Raw genomic sequence first — 14,553 nt, 5'->3', positions numbered from 1 at the left:
CAAATCGCTTTGTACTTTATAGTTGGATAACTCATAGTAGTTTTCATTATGACACTTCATAACAATTTTAATTGATATATTATATTAAAAACATCAGTAAGTTTGAGACTCGCACTAAGTTTGCACAATAAAATCAATATAATAAAAACATTCATTATGTCGTTTTCTCCATCGATATTACACGTCTTAGTTTCTATCTTTAAAAACTATCTTTAAAGCAAGATTTCAAGAACAGAATAAGGACACAATTTTATAAAGACAATATTTAAGAATTTTTGTATGCACGTTTTTATTTTAATCCGCACGTTGATCTTTTGTTTGTAAAGTGTTCAAAGTTAATAATTTATGGATTGTTCTCAATCATTAAAGTTTGTTTGCATTAACAAGTTCATAAACACGAATTACATAAACTCTAACCTGTTTCGTATAAAAATCCAAATAGACACTTCCTAAAAGCACTGCTTCATAAATATTTTACATTAAACAATATATGTAGTTCAGGCTTCACTTTCATCTAAATTGAAAGTAACCGTATGTTTCTTTCCTTTATTGTCGGTGGCTTCTGCTCGTAGTTCAGACGCCTCAAAGTAGACTTCCACTGTCACGTAGCGATCAAGTCCCCTGTTGTATCATCCAAACCCACTATCATTGAGCCCATCAGAGAACACTCAGGGTCATCGATGTTCAATGGAGCTGCTACCTAAGTCGTTCTGTAGAATGGGAACTCCATTCAATCCTGTGTGGCTGTCTTCACGTAGGACTCTATCTTCTTCGTAGCGTAGTCGGTTGGTATTAATTGATCTTTTTCAGCAATTGTAAAAAAAGATATCTTTGATGACATCAACACTCTTAGTTTCTTCTTTCCTTCTAGAATCACGGACTTTGCTGTCAAAATCTACGCTCCAGTCCAGTCCATAAGTAAATCTACTTATCCTGGACTTGATTATATTTTCATCGCGTCCAAACATGACGGCACCCTTCATTATAGCTGTTATCGCCTCACTTGGAGCAATCACCCTGTCACCGAATATGTCCCTAAACCAATCTCGTAGCAGTTTGCAATCAGCAAAACCTCCCACACAAAATATCGTCTTAATGTCGTGTTGTTTCACTTTTTTCAAATATTCCAAAATATTTCGTACTTTATCTATTATTAGACCCATTGTTTCGTCATATAAACTTGCAAACGAGTCATTTGGAAAAGAGATAACGTTATGTTTTGGTTGGAAAGAACATTGTGCAAATACCGTATGCGCAACTTCCTTTATTGAATCCATTAAGCTGTCTCTATGTTCATGCTGGTGTCATTGAAGATATGTCATTTGTTACTTCATTGTTACTTTCGACCTGTTACCCGGCAATGCTATTTTCTTATGCTCAAACGCTCTCATCAGTTCGGTGTAATCATGCATGTTCTCATTTCGAAACGTTTCAAATGCACTTGCACCTGACAGCGCTGTCAGAGCCTGTTCGAATCTAAAATTGATTTAATGGATCCCCATGGTCCGCCATCAGAAATAAGTATCTCTTCAAATCGCCCCAATCCGTTAATCTTATGAGCCGCAATAGCAACGGTACCTCCTGCAAACAAACAAAATTCAAGCATTTGTTAACTGCTTTACTCTGATATTAAGGTGTTTATGATGCCAATAAAATGGGCAGTTTACTCGATATTTAAAGTAATATCTATATATGCTTCGTGATTGAACTTAACACTTTTAATATGAAGATAGATACAATAACATGTGCAGCAGATTCGGCATTTAAAGTCATGTTTTTGTATGCTTCATTATTTAACTTTACACTTTAAATGTGGAAAAAACACGTACCGCCTAAATCAACTATCATATGCGTCTCCGTCGGCCATGGAGAAAGATTGTTTTTTGGACGCACTTAGGTCTGGTAGTGTAACATTGTGCAGATATATGGCTGGCACACTCGGGTTCTAGACCTATTTGTAGATGATCATTTGCTATGCCAGCCTATTTAAAATATAATAAACTTGCTGAACGTTTACTGACTTTTGCTTTCTTTCCGAATTGCTACTAAGGCACTGTTTTATTATAATTATTTTTTATCGAAAGCATGTATTAAGTAAATTGGTTTGTGTAGAATAAGTTGGTTATTGGTTATTTAAATTAGATAAAAACATCGAAAGAAAATTACCTTTTCTGCTGCTACTCGCATGAATCGTTTAGCATTATCAGACCATATAGCAGGACATGTTAGAACGAAGTTAAGATCGTCGTCTCTCAAAACTCCTATATTTGCTTTTAATTCGTCCATTATTTTGTCTTTAATGAACTTTATGGAAACGCTGAAGACATGAAGGCATCAATCTCGCGACCATTCTGATCGGTCACTGTACTTTTTGTTTTGATCTTTGAGTCTTTCTGAAATTCAGTAAATTGTATCATTTTCATACTGATGATGTTAAATGCAGATAAATGTAAAATGTTACCACTGGTGTACAATCCGGCACGAGCGCAACGACTGGTGACAAGTAACTGATCTCGATATTACTCTGAGGCTAAGATATGATATGATGCATGCAAGTACGTTACGATATGTTGCTTTTCGCTCAATTGCAATCAGTTCATGATTTTACAATTACAGTTACCACGATCTGACACGGTCTAAAGTTCAGATACGATAAAATACGGTCCAATGGGAGTGTTCCGAATTATTCTACGTTTGGGTCTCGATTTGATTCGATCGCCAGACTGTTTCCATGACATTCGGTAATAGATTCAACACTAGCTGATTGATTTGTTTTGTTACTGCGTGATTTGTCAACTTCCTATTTATGAATACATTTCCATATTAAAGCAAAACCAATTCAATGCGACGAATCATTGTAATCAGGATTTATATTTTAAAAATATTTACTGAACACATTGTTCCATTTATGAACATGGTTGTTTGTACAAAATCTAAAAAAGACACTTAATTCACATGAATGTTTTAAAATAAAGTTACTTACATTTTCGTTGTAGAGTTTCATTTTAAAATATTTGAAATAATGCCAGTCGTCAATATCATCAGATTCCTGTGTGATTTCTGCAAATTCCTCTTCTGCCTCATAACCGAACGCTTCGAAGCGGAGATCTTTCTTCAACAACAGAATCGTCGGTGATTTTGTTGTCCTTAGTTTTAATGAAAATATTTACATTTATCTCTATTTTATAAAAAAATAAAAAAATAAAAAAATCTACGTTTAATTAAGAATTTCAAATCAATGGAGCATTATTCAAATTGTTCAGAGATTTGATAACTGAGTATTATGGCTAAGAAAAATCATGTTTACAAAAACAAAACAAGTTCTAATTTGTCCTGAATTTATAAATTATTTTTCGAAAGTTTTTGTTTTCATAATCATATATATATATATTGTTTAATCATAATTTTCTTACGGTTCAGATGACCAAGACTTCCAAATAATTGTCCGTATTTTTTCTCGGTATGTCTTGTAATCAGCAAGCATGGAAAATGCACATCCTGTAAACGTTGTCCCAAAGTCTATAGAGGCCACGATGAGCTTGCTGCCCCAGTTTGACTTCATAGTTACGACTAGTCTGGTACGATTTCTGGGTCAGTAGCACTGTTAAGTTCGTATCTGCTTGTATACCAGAGTTATCACAAATGATTGTGTATGCGTTAATTGATATATGCATAATCTATATTAACCTTGTTTTGATGTTGTGGTTTTTCGATGATCCAGAAATTAAAGTATAAAGATAGTTGCTTCATAGGGACAAGATTCATTGTATATGAAAATCTTACAACGTAAAATTATTAAAAAAAAATAGTCTTATTTAAACAAAATTCCAGAACAATAACACAATATAATGAACAAGTAAACAGTACGTCATAAAACGCAATAACAATAAGAGGATATACTATAAATGCGAAACAAAACTGAAAAATATAAAATAAACCAATAATTACTGGTAACTGGTAATTAGTGTCAGGTATTTATATTCATGAATATTGCATTTGCCATGAATAAATAGAATGAAAAGTAAAATTGCAAGACCTACCAATGATACAAATACATGCATTCAATAGTAATATGCTATATATGTAAATCGAAAGTAAACGTATTCCGACCAAAGTTTTCAGCGACTTCATGAATGTTATGATAAAACGACATACAAATGTAAAATAAATGTTTATTAACACGTTAATGGTGTATAAGTAAGCATACATATGACTTACCAGTAGTTGAATCTTAAAGTTTATTATTAATTAAGTCTGTTATTCTTACTCCGGTCAGTTCGTACATTAAAATACACAGAGCGGTTAAATTATACCTAAATTTAGGTTAGATATTACCTCCGATAGATCAATTGAGTGTCACTCGTGATACATCGACTAACTCCGGAACCTCCGTAATATAGGTTTATGCAATTTATGCAATAAATCGTCTGCTGTTCCAGTGTGTTTTATTCTATTTTGTTAACAATCGTGATTGTACGAGCTTGAACACCGATTGGTAATCAAAGGCACTAGTTAACGTTACGTACATATACTACAGGGTGGAGTCTCGATTTTTTTTATTATATATTATATATACTAACACGGGATACAAATAGTTTTTTTCAACTTTCCAATGAAAGCAATTAAAATAACAAAAACGATTTATTTTCTTTGTAAATGTTTGCTCAATCACCGAAAAAATACGAACTGTAACGTAATAGTGGATGTGTTTTTTTCATAAAAAGACTTGACATTTTGCGAAAAAGGCAAAAGGTATCAAAATCGATACGTGTTTGCAACACAAGGTAAACAAGTAATACCTATGTAAAATATCGATACGCGGCTATTTTGTTTCATTTATTCCATAAGCACTTACAAAGTTGCAACCTTGTGTACAGATCGTGCGCGTGTTATTCACGCCTTATTGTTTTAAACTATATAATTTTTTATATTTAACATCAACTTCAGTAAACGTTTCAAAAGTCGGACATAGTTGTTGTTGTTTTTTTTTTCAATTGTAGCTGTGCAAAATAAACGAGAAAACAATATGTTTAAAAAAAGGACGAAATCATAGTTAATGGTAGGATAAAGTAATACGCCTGCGAAATAATTCAATGTTTTTTTTTCAAATACCATCGGAAATCGCGCGCAATCTTATGTCTTAATGCTTTTTCACGGGTGAAATTCAGAAAAATAATTGTTACAAACCCGTGTCGACTGAATTTGTGGCTAGTTGTATCCCTTGTTAGTAAATATAGTATAAAGTGAAAAATAGTGACTCCACCATGTGACATATACTTGTGTTTTGTGTCGCTAAATCGATTATTTCCTACTTAAGCATTAAAACTATGGCAAGTAATTATACCTAAACTGTACAAGTGGACCCAACACTAAACACCGGCATTTCAAGAAAAATGCGTCAATGTATCCATAAAATTACTTGTCGAGAGAATAAAATAACTTAAATAAGACATGTTATGAATCCTGATAATCTTCACCAAAACTGATAATTACCGGTATGCATGGACAGTTATTAATGTAATAGTTTTCTAAACGTGACCGAGAGGTCTCCTGATATTGTACAGACGTACCTAGGGTTCTAGAAGCAGCGTAACTGATCGTATCGGTTGTTTTGTACATGTATATACTGCACAAAGTGACATAACAATAAAAAAAAGGATTATTCTTGTTACGGTTAATGAGGTATATTGACGAAATATGTCCAAGTTGTTTTGTTGTCGATATGGTTGTGTTATTAAACCGCGTTTGCTCAGTTTCTCCAAATATATTACCGATATGAAGACTTCATGGAGAAACATTGCATACCTGTATATAAAATAACATCGTAGTAAATATAGCAAATATATATCAATCGTCGTCATATTAGTTTTAAAATAACTTGAATGTCGCTTCCATACATTTTTATGTTAAATCTTACGTATAGCTCGACAACATTAACCTGATACTCGTAAACATTAACTCATTTAGCATAAATTTTACCCTTGAACCGATTCATATATTTCATGTCGCTCTGTGAAAAGGGGGTTGAATTCAGGTGCGTAAAGAGTCGTTCCAGATTACCCCGTGCAGTCGGAAATTACCGAGAAACGACGATTGCTGAACGGAGTTAAAAAAAACGAGTATTTGTGCTATGCATTTGTTCAGTTCGGAAATATACCGAACTAAGACAATTGGGTATAAAACAACTTCCCCCGAAACCTCTAGGCTACCAGTTGAACGCAGGGAAATATTTCGAACGTTTATTATTACACGTGCACAGGGAGAATTTAAAACAGGTAAGGATGAATTTGTAGCTTGATTTTCTAATTTCGCATACTTATTTATTTAAAATTTCGAAACGTAATTGTTGGTTTTTGGATTAGTCTTTTAACAGGGTAAGTTTATTTGTAATTTTAGAACGTTGCTAATTCATTGTTAACAAAGCTTTTATTAAATAAGTGATCACATTCACATTAGAAGCAGCAATTACGAAAGAAATTGTTTAATATCCAATAAATAACAGCATCCATACCGTGTTTTTGTTTTGCTAAATACTTAAAACACATATTAATGTGCGTAAAGTGTATGCGTTTGTTATTGATGTAATCAAGTGACTGTCAAGTGTACATGCATGGGAAAACTAAAAACTCTTAGATTAAAATTTGCCAATTTTCCGCGTCTAGTTTCAGCAGTTGTATTTACTTTTCGACCACTGACACTGTTATTAGAAATAGGAGAATATGTATGGTTAATGTTATTTACTCGTACCAATATTTCGCCTGTAGATCAGTGTGAAAATACTAAGATACATCTGTTTGGTGGCTGACTTCACGTGTTGTAACGTTTACTAGAAGCAGACATTAAGGACCAGCGGTTATTGTACAAAGTAAATTTCCTTATTATTGCATATTAAAGCGGCGACTGTATCAAATCTGTAACATCCGTATTGTGAGGATCATTAGTGTAAAAGTTGAACTAGCAAAACACATATATAAATCACACATGCTTTAGTCGTCATTGTAATAGCAAAGGCAGTCGCAACGTTTAAGTACACGTATCCTTAATTAACTGGGTGTTAGATTTACCGTTGTAATCGCACATGATACTAGAAGACAAGATGATCTAGTGAACATTGTCATGTCAATTTTTCTCATGAACCATACCTCTGTGATCACAGGTGACCTCGATCGCGCAACATGACAGCCATCGGTATTGACCTGGGCACGACATACTCGTGCGTGGGCGTGTTCCAGCACGGCAAGGTGGAGATAATCGCTAACGATCAGGGCAACCGGACCACGCCTAGCTACGTGGCCTTCACGGCTCAAATTTTGTGTAAATTTAGTGCTTGATTCCGATATTCGATACGTTATCGTACATATTTTTCACATACATAAATAGCTGTGAAACCTTTCACGAAAAATTGATTTGTTACATTATAATATAATATTTCAACTGTTGTTTCTTCGACGATTACACGCTGAATTGCATATGTCTTATTGTTTCAGGCGATGCCGCAAAGAATCAGGCCGTCATGAATCCACCGAATACCGTATTCGACGCAAAGCGTTTGATTGGACGGAAGTTCGACGACGCCACCGTACAGAGTGACACTGGCTGTTCAAGGTCACTAACAAGGGCGGTAAACCTATGATCGAAGTGGAATATAAAAGGGAAAGGAAACATTTCTCCGCCGAAGAAATTAGTTCCATGGTTTTTACGGAGATGCGGGAGACGGCGGAAGCGTTCTTGGGTCGCAAGATCAAGGACGCTGTAGTGACCGTGCCGGCTTACTTTAACGATTCCCAGCGCCAGGTCACCAAGGACGCCGGTGCAATATGCGGGCTCAACGTACTCCGCATAATAAACGAGCCGACGGCGGCGGCATAAGCGTAAGGACTTGACAAGAGCCTCTCCGGCAAGAAGAACGTCCTAATTTATGACCTCGGCGGCGGCACATTCGATGTGTCCATTCTCACCATAGACGGGGGTTCGATGTTCAAGGTGAAGTCAACGGCAGTCGACACGCACCTGGGCGGAGAAGATTTTGATAACCGAATGGTTGACCATTTTGTTAAAAAATTTGAGCGCAAGACCAACACAAATATTAGCCAAAGCGCCCGCGCAATTCGACGTCTGCGTACCGCATGCGAACGTGCTAAACGTACGCTTTCATGTAGATCGGAGGCAAGCATTGAGATAGACTCCTAACACGATGGCGTCGATTTCTATACAAAGATCACACGCGCGAGATTCGAAGAGCTGTGCGCGGATTTGTTCCGCGGAACACAGGAACCAGTTGAAAAGGCACTTAAAGACGCCAAAATGGAAAAAGGGAAGATAAACGACATCGTCCTCGTCGGAGGCTCGACGCGAATTCCGAAAGTTCAGCAATTGCTACAGGACTTAATGAACGGAAGAGAACTCAATAAATCTATCAACCCGGACGAGGCGGTTGCGTCCGGTGCGGCGATCCAGGCGGTGGTGTTGTCAGGAAATACCAGCGAGGCGATCCGAGACGTGTTTCTAGTTGACGTCGCGCCGCTCTCTCTTGGCATCGAAACGGCGGGCGGAGTCATGACGCATGTCGTGGACAGGAATACGCGAATACCGGCGAAGACGTCGAAAACGTTCACAACGTATTCGGACAACCAGCCTGCTGTTTCTATACAAGTTTACGAAGGCGAACGCGCGATGACGAGGGTCAATCATTTACTCGGGCGTTTTGAGCGGGAAATTCCACAGATTGAAGTTACGTTTGACGTCGATGCTAACGGCATTTTGAGCGTATCCGCTGAAGACAAGAGCACCGGGAAATCCAACAAGATAACGATCACGAACGATAAGGGGCGATTATCGAAAGCGGAAATAGACAAAATGGTCAACGACGCGAACAAGTACAAAGCGGAAGACGACCGACAACGTGAACGCGCGACGGCGCGTAACCAGCTCGAAGGTTACATCTTCTCGATGAAGCAGGCGGCGAACGGCGCCGGCAGCAAGCTGACCGATGCCGACAGACAGACGGTGACCTCGAAGTGCGATAAGGCGTTGAAGTGGCTATACGACAACACTTTGGCAGACAAAGACGAGTTCGAGCAAAAGAAAGAGGAACTGCAACGGACGTGCGGTCCCATTATGACAAAACTGCACAAAGCCGCTGGCGGAAATGGTTCTTCTACTTCCGGCGGCGCAATTGGTGGTCCATCGGTTAAAGAGGTTGATTGAAGCAAAAATGATCTATTTATGTATTAATGCACGAATTAATTTGACTTGCTGCATATGTGGCATTCAAGCTATTATACTTTGAGACAAATAATAAATAGCGAACTTGTATTTTATTTTATAAAGTATAATAAAAGCAGTTAAACGATGTTCAATATACGAGATGTTGTATCGGTTGTCATAACGCTGCGTTGGCTTCACTTTAACTATGGCGCTTTTCTTTTTGTGCATATTTGCATTTGCAAATTTATACGGTTGTGCTGTTTTGCTTATATCGTGCATATTTTATGTTAAAAAATAAGTTTATTTATGCTTTTAGTTTGTATTTAAATAAATTGCTTACAGCTTTTTTCGTTTACGTGAATATGCAGTCCCTTCATATACATGTATACCAAATGACACTTCACAGGAGCAAATGGGTGTAATATTTATATGCACCTTGTTAGACAAACATTTCCTGAGTTATGCGTATACACTTTCTTTTACTTCTTCACAACAAGATCTGAACGCATTATTTACATTCTTGAAAAGTCGTTACAACGCCTGCGCTTGGTACGGTTTCATATGCTCCAAACTGATATATTTATTCACTTTCTACGTGGTTGTTGTTTTGTCGTTTGTACAGGTTTGCTTGTATATTATTTTACATGTCATATGCCTTTTTTCAACTTGTTATTGTCGTGAGGTATACCATGACGCTTTTGAAAAAAAATACGTTGACAGTGCTGATTCTGCTGCGGCTGTTGCTGCTTATTGTGATGATGATGAATGTGATGATGATGCTGTTAATTTTGATGCTGATAATTATAATGCTGATGATGACGACGTCGAGGACGACGACTAAGACGACAATGACAATCTACAATAGAATGTAGAATCAGTCTTCTTGCAGCATGGACTATTAATAAAGTGAAGAGTCAATAAAACGCCCGACGACTATTCGTGCAAAACTTCTAATGTATCTGCCTGTTGTATATCGTGTTCGCCTATTATTACTAGTAATATTTACTACTGCTACAACAAATACTCCAACAATAATAATAAAAACTTGAATTTACTTAAAACCATTTATTCAACTGCAAAATAATAGCGTAAGTTCGTTATTTAGTTTTACTTTCTGACCTTTCGTTAAGATAAAACAACATAATGAGTATAAACACCGCTCCGTTGAAATAAATTTTCACATTGAAAAATACATGAATATGTAAAAACCAGTCGGGAATTTACTTATGTGTTAATTAAATTTGATTTAACTCCTCCATCGAATAATTTACAATATATTTGCTTGTGAATATTCGACTTAGACCCCTCGACCATACATCCGCATACAGTGTCAGATGTATTTTATACTATATATAAGCAATCATCGTAGTTTCACAAAATATATCGACAACAACAGAACTCTCCAAATTATTCAATTGTTTCACGTTGCAACGCTTTATAATTTTTAGGTTTTTAAATCGTCAAAAGATGCATATAATGTCTATATTAGAGCATGGTAAATGTTTAGTATTACTGTTTTCTCACAAAAATCATAACTAAATCGAAAATTTGCGAATCTGATTTTTTTATTCTTGATTTTTTACTGGAGCTTTTAATAGCAAATGTTTACATTTATCATTAGAACGCATTTAATGATAAACTTCAAAACATGCGCGCGCTGGTTCCTCGTCGGACTCAAAGTCTGACTTGTAAGAGTCTTCGTCGACAGTTGGCGACGATATTTTCTGCTTTGTTTTAATAACACTTCGGGTTGTTTGTTAAAATATTACACACCGAAAATATTACCGAAGTCGGACTTCTTGAAAGTCGTGTTTTTTGTTATCTAATTGTGTCCTTTGCCCCATTAAACCTTAGTATAGGCACCAAAAACATTAAATCTGAGTGGACACTTACATAGTTATCATCATAAGTAGGTTTTGGCGGCCATCTTTCCGGATGTCCGATTTGGGTTATTTTTTATATGTTATAAAAGACCTCCATCCCGACCAGGATCAGTAAAAAAATACCTTTTGTAGCAATTTTTGGGGGGTTGATAGTTTTTTCTTCATATATTTACCCGACTATTTCACTGGCAATCCTCGTCGTTATATTATTCTAAGCCTTGCCTGATATATTACAAAACGATGGGACTGTAACCTGTAATTCTCTATATATTATATTGCATTACAGCTGACTAGTAATATATGCTGTTATAAAAGTGTCTTACATAGCTTAGCCAAACCAAGTTTCAGCGACTTCCGGCTACTCTCCAGCTGAAGAGGTCTCTTCATGTCGTCTCCAACCATCAAGTAGTACACACAACTGTTTTTTCTACCACACTTACAAAGAAATACTAAAAAATACAGTAATAGATAGTGCCTGTACAGAAAAATGTGTCTTTCAAAAAATGGTATTGATATATTATGAGAGTATACCGGAACTTACATATTTAGTGTAATGTAACCTTAACAATAACAATCAACTGGTCTATTCATTTGGTTATCCGATGCATTTGGACTTTGAACCCTTCTAATCAGTAGTTTCATTTTGATAAACATTTAGAAATCCAAACTGATCATCATGCATATTTGGCACGTTGATATGTATACGAAACAAAAATCAAATTAATAAGGAGTTACGCAATATAACTTATACATGTAAGGTTGAACTTGAACAGGACTGTTCTTGACTGGCGTATACAGATAATTAAGTAAGAAGGGGTTACCTCTATCGGCTGCAAGGACATGTTAAAGCAGCAAAATATATTAAAGAGTGTTTCAAGATAATTTTTATGAACCTTACTCTGGGAAAACGGAGGCTAATACATGTGCGTTAAGTGTCGTCCCAGCTTTACATGTGCATTCCTTATAGGCTAATCAGGAATGACACGTTTCGCTTGTATTGAATAATGTGTTTGAAGGAAGTCTCTTCTTGGTGAAAATCCAGTTTGGGTGAAAGGTGTGGTCACAGATTAGCCTGTACAGACTGCAAGGCTAATCTGTGATGACACTTTACGCACATGCATTGAGCCTCGTTTTCACAGATCAAGACTCAGATTGTTAAAGATCTAAGCGATGTAAAGAATCTTTATTGATATTTGCTTTCCATTGATGCTACTGACACTTGTATGGTAGCTAAGGCACTGACATACGATTTAGAGGGTGTGTTTTTTTAAAGTGAATTGCTCATAGTGTGGTCAAATGACGATTTTCAAAAAAAGTTGTCATATATTTAATAAAAATGCATGCATAATGTTTCAACAGGCGAAATATCGCTCTTGACTTATTTACAATATTGGTTCAACGGATAATCATCATTCAAAATCGGTAAAATAATAAAGTTTTTGTAACTCTTTTCCTCGATAATTTGGAAAATACTTCGAGTATTAATATACTGGTTATGTTTCGCGGATACGAAAAGCTGCGTGGTGCAGTGGCAGCGCGTTTGCTTTTGTTTCTAGAGGACCCGGGTTTGAATACCAGTTTGAATCATTTCTGTTCTTTCTTATTGGGTTTGCAAACATAAACAAAGAAACATTACTAAAGTAAAAATTTTGCTTGCTTATTTACAAATGTAAACAAATACCTGAATGTTCATCATTTAAAAATCTTGAACTTATTCAAATGAAAATTGAAAAAAAAGTGACATTTTGCAAATAAGGTGGGGTTTGTCATGACGTAACACAAGCGTCAACAGCAAATTACCATATGACGATCCTACACAATGCGGTTTAAAAGCCTGTAAGGCCAACATTTTATTTTTGAGCCGCGCTCTGGAAAGACGGGGCTAAATGCTAGGGCCTAAAGTGAGGTCCCATATTAGAGTGTGCAGTCCATACAGATTAACTTGGGGCAACACTTTCTGCCTAGACTTGATTTTCGTTAAAAAGAGACTTCTTTTAAGGAAAAAAATTATATAAGAGCAGAAAGTCCGCGATAAACATGTGTGTAATGCACAAGCTAATCTAGTTTCTTCAAGTTACGCACATGCATTAAGCCCCGTTTTCACATATTGTAGAGCTAATTTTGTTTTACGAGAAAACTTGCCCCTTTTTTCGACCAAAGTAGATTTTTTTTTATTAATTGTGAATTATATTTATAATTTCCGATCCGACTTGGTATTTAATTCATAGAAGAGGAACCAGTAAATACATAAACACGTTTGGAAACAGGAAATACATAAGGAAACAAATAATAAAATAAAAAAAATCGTATCTCTTCAAATACGTCTGTAAATAGTTTAAACTGAGTTTTATTTCCATTTAAAACTAGCAAGTTTTAAACGAGTTTGTTTTAGCCTTCATGTTTAAAATAGTCTTGTCTGAAAATGAAAAAAATGCTGGACGTTTTGTAATGAACCGCGTTCTGGCAAAACGGAGCTTAATTTATATGGGTAAAGTGTCGTCCCATATTAACCTGTACAGTCCTGAACACGTCCAGCCCAAAATGGATTTTCATTAAGAAGAGACTTCATTAGCAAAGATTTCCCTGAACGAGTCTTAATGTATTCACTAAATATAATCACATGATAGTAACTAGACAAGTAAAAGGAGTAAGTGTATTTTACAAACTGACATTTATGAAAAAAATTCACAAAATTGCCTTTAATTTAATGAGTTATTCTAATTTAAACGTATGTATTGTTGCACTTATTTACTTTAAAATCTGACTGGAAAGTATGCTGCTTGAAACAGTTTAGAATGTGTTTATAACATTAAGGCAGTATGCTATCAGAATAATCATCCTGTGACATAATGCTTAATGCTTTGAAACAAAAAAAAAAATACACAAAATGGCATCATCATTTCAAGGCTTGATTTATTTTATCAATCGATGTGGCATTTGTTTTTAGTAAGCGGAAGCGTTAATGGACTAGAAATATGTACGGTTTAGTACATGGAGAATGTATTATAAAAATGTTTCAGGTTAGCCTCTACTCGAAAGTGTAAGTTATCCGGTTAAATTGTACATTTAAGGCTAACCTGAAACATGAAAAGGGTTAACCTGTTACATTCTTATTTTAAGGAATTGACGCGATAAGTCAATTTATGTCATTTTATTGGTGGTTAGCTGCAGTTGGAGGGGGAGGGGTGATGTCATTATGTGTCATTAACATTTAGCTTCAAAACAATATCTCCTTTATCACAAGGAATATGTTTTTGTAACATGTTAATGTAAATTCATTCATTTATTCCCATAACCATGTCATGTGTTAGGTACGAACAGAATGCCCTCGACCCATATCATTCCCATCGACCGTCACAATAAACGTGTTAGACAAAACGAAAATTTAGCAGATTTATCAGATAAATAGTTTTACATGGTTTGATAATCATACAATTGTTTTACTGTATTTGTCAAGGTTGCC

The 14,553-nt window shown here is 35.7% G+C and overlaps 1 long non-coding RNA gene and 1 pseudogene across 1 annotated transcript; one reads left to right on the top strand and one right to left on the bottom strand.

Annotated features, from left to right (window-relative positions):
- Positions 1–286: 286 nt before the first annotated feature.
- LOC127842617 (uncharacterized) lies at positions 287–3,138 on the bottom strand. Its single transcript, XR_008031744.1, has 4 exons — positions 2,984–3,138; positions 2,167–2,393; positions 1,830–1,982; positions 287–1,581 (listed from the first exon to the last, which is right to left on the bottom strand). It is a non-coding gene; the product is annotated as an uncharacterized LOC127842617 (long non-coding RNA).
- A 4,034-nt stretch (positions 3,139–7,172) lies between these two features.
- On the top strand, positions 7,173–9,207 carry LOC127842755 (heat shock protein 70 B2-like; annotated as a pseudogene).
- Positions 9,208–14,553: the final 5,346 nt, after the last annotated feature.

Source organism: Dreissena polymorpha, chromosome 8 (assembly GCF_020536995.1).
Source record: "Dreissena polymorpha isolate Duluth1 chromosome 8, UMN_Dpol_1.0, whole genome shotgun sequence".
NCBI lineage: Eukaryota > Metazoa > Mollusca > Bivalvia > Myida > Dreissenidae > Dreissena > Dreissena polymorpha.
The sequence above is the reverse complement of the archived record's forward strand: the minus strand, read 5'-3'. Positions and strand labels throughout refer to the sequence as shown.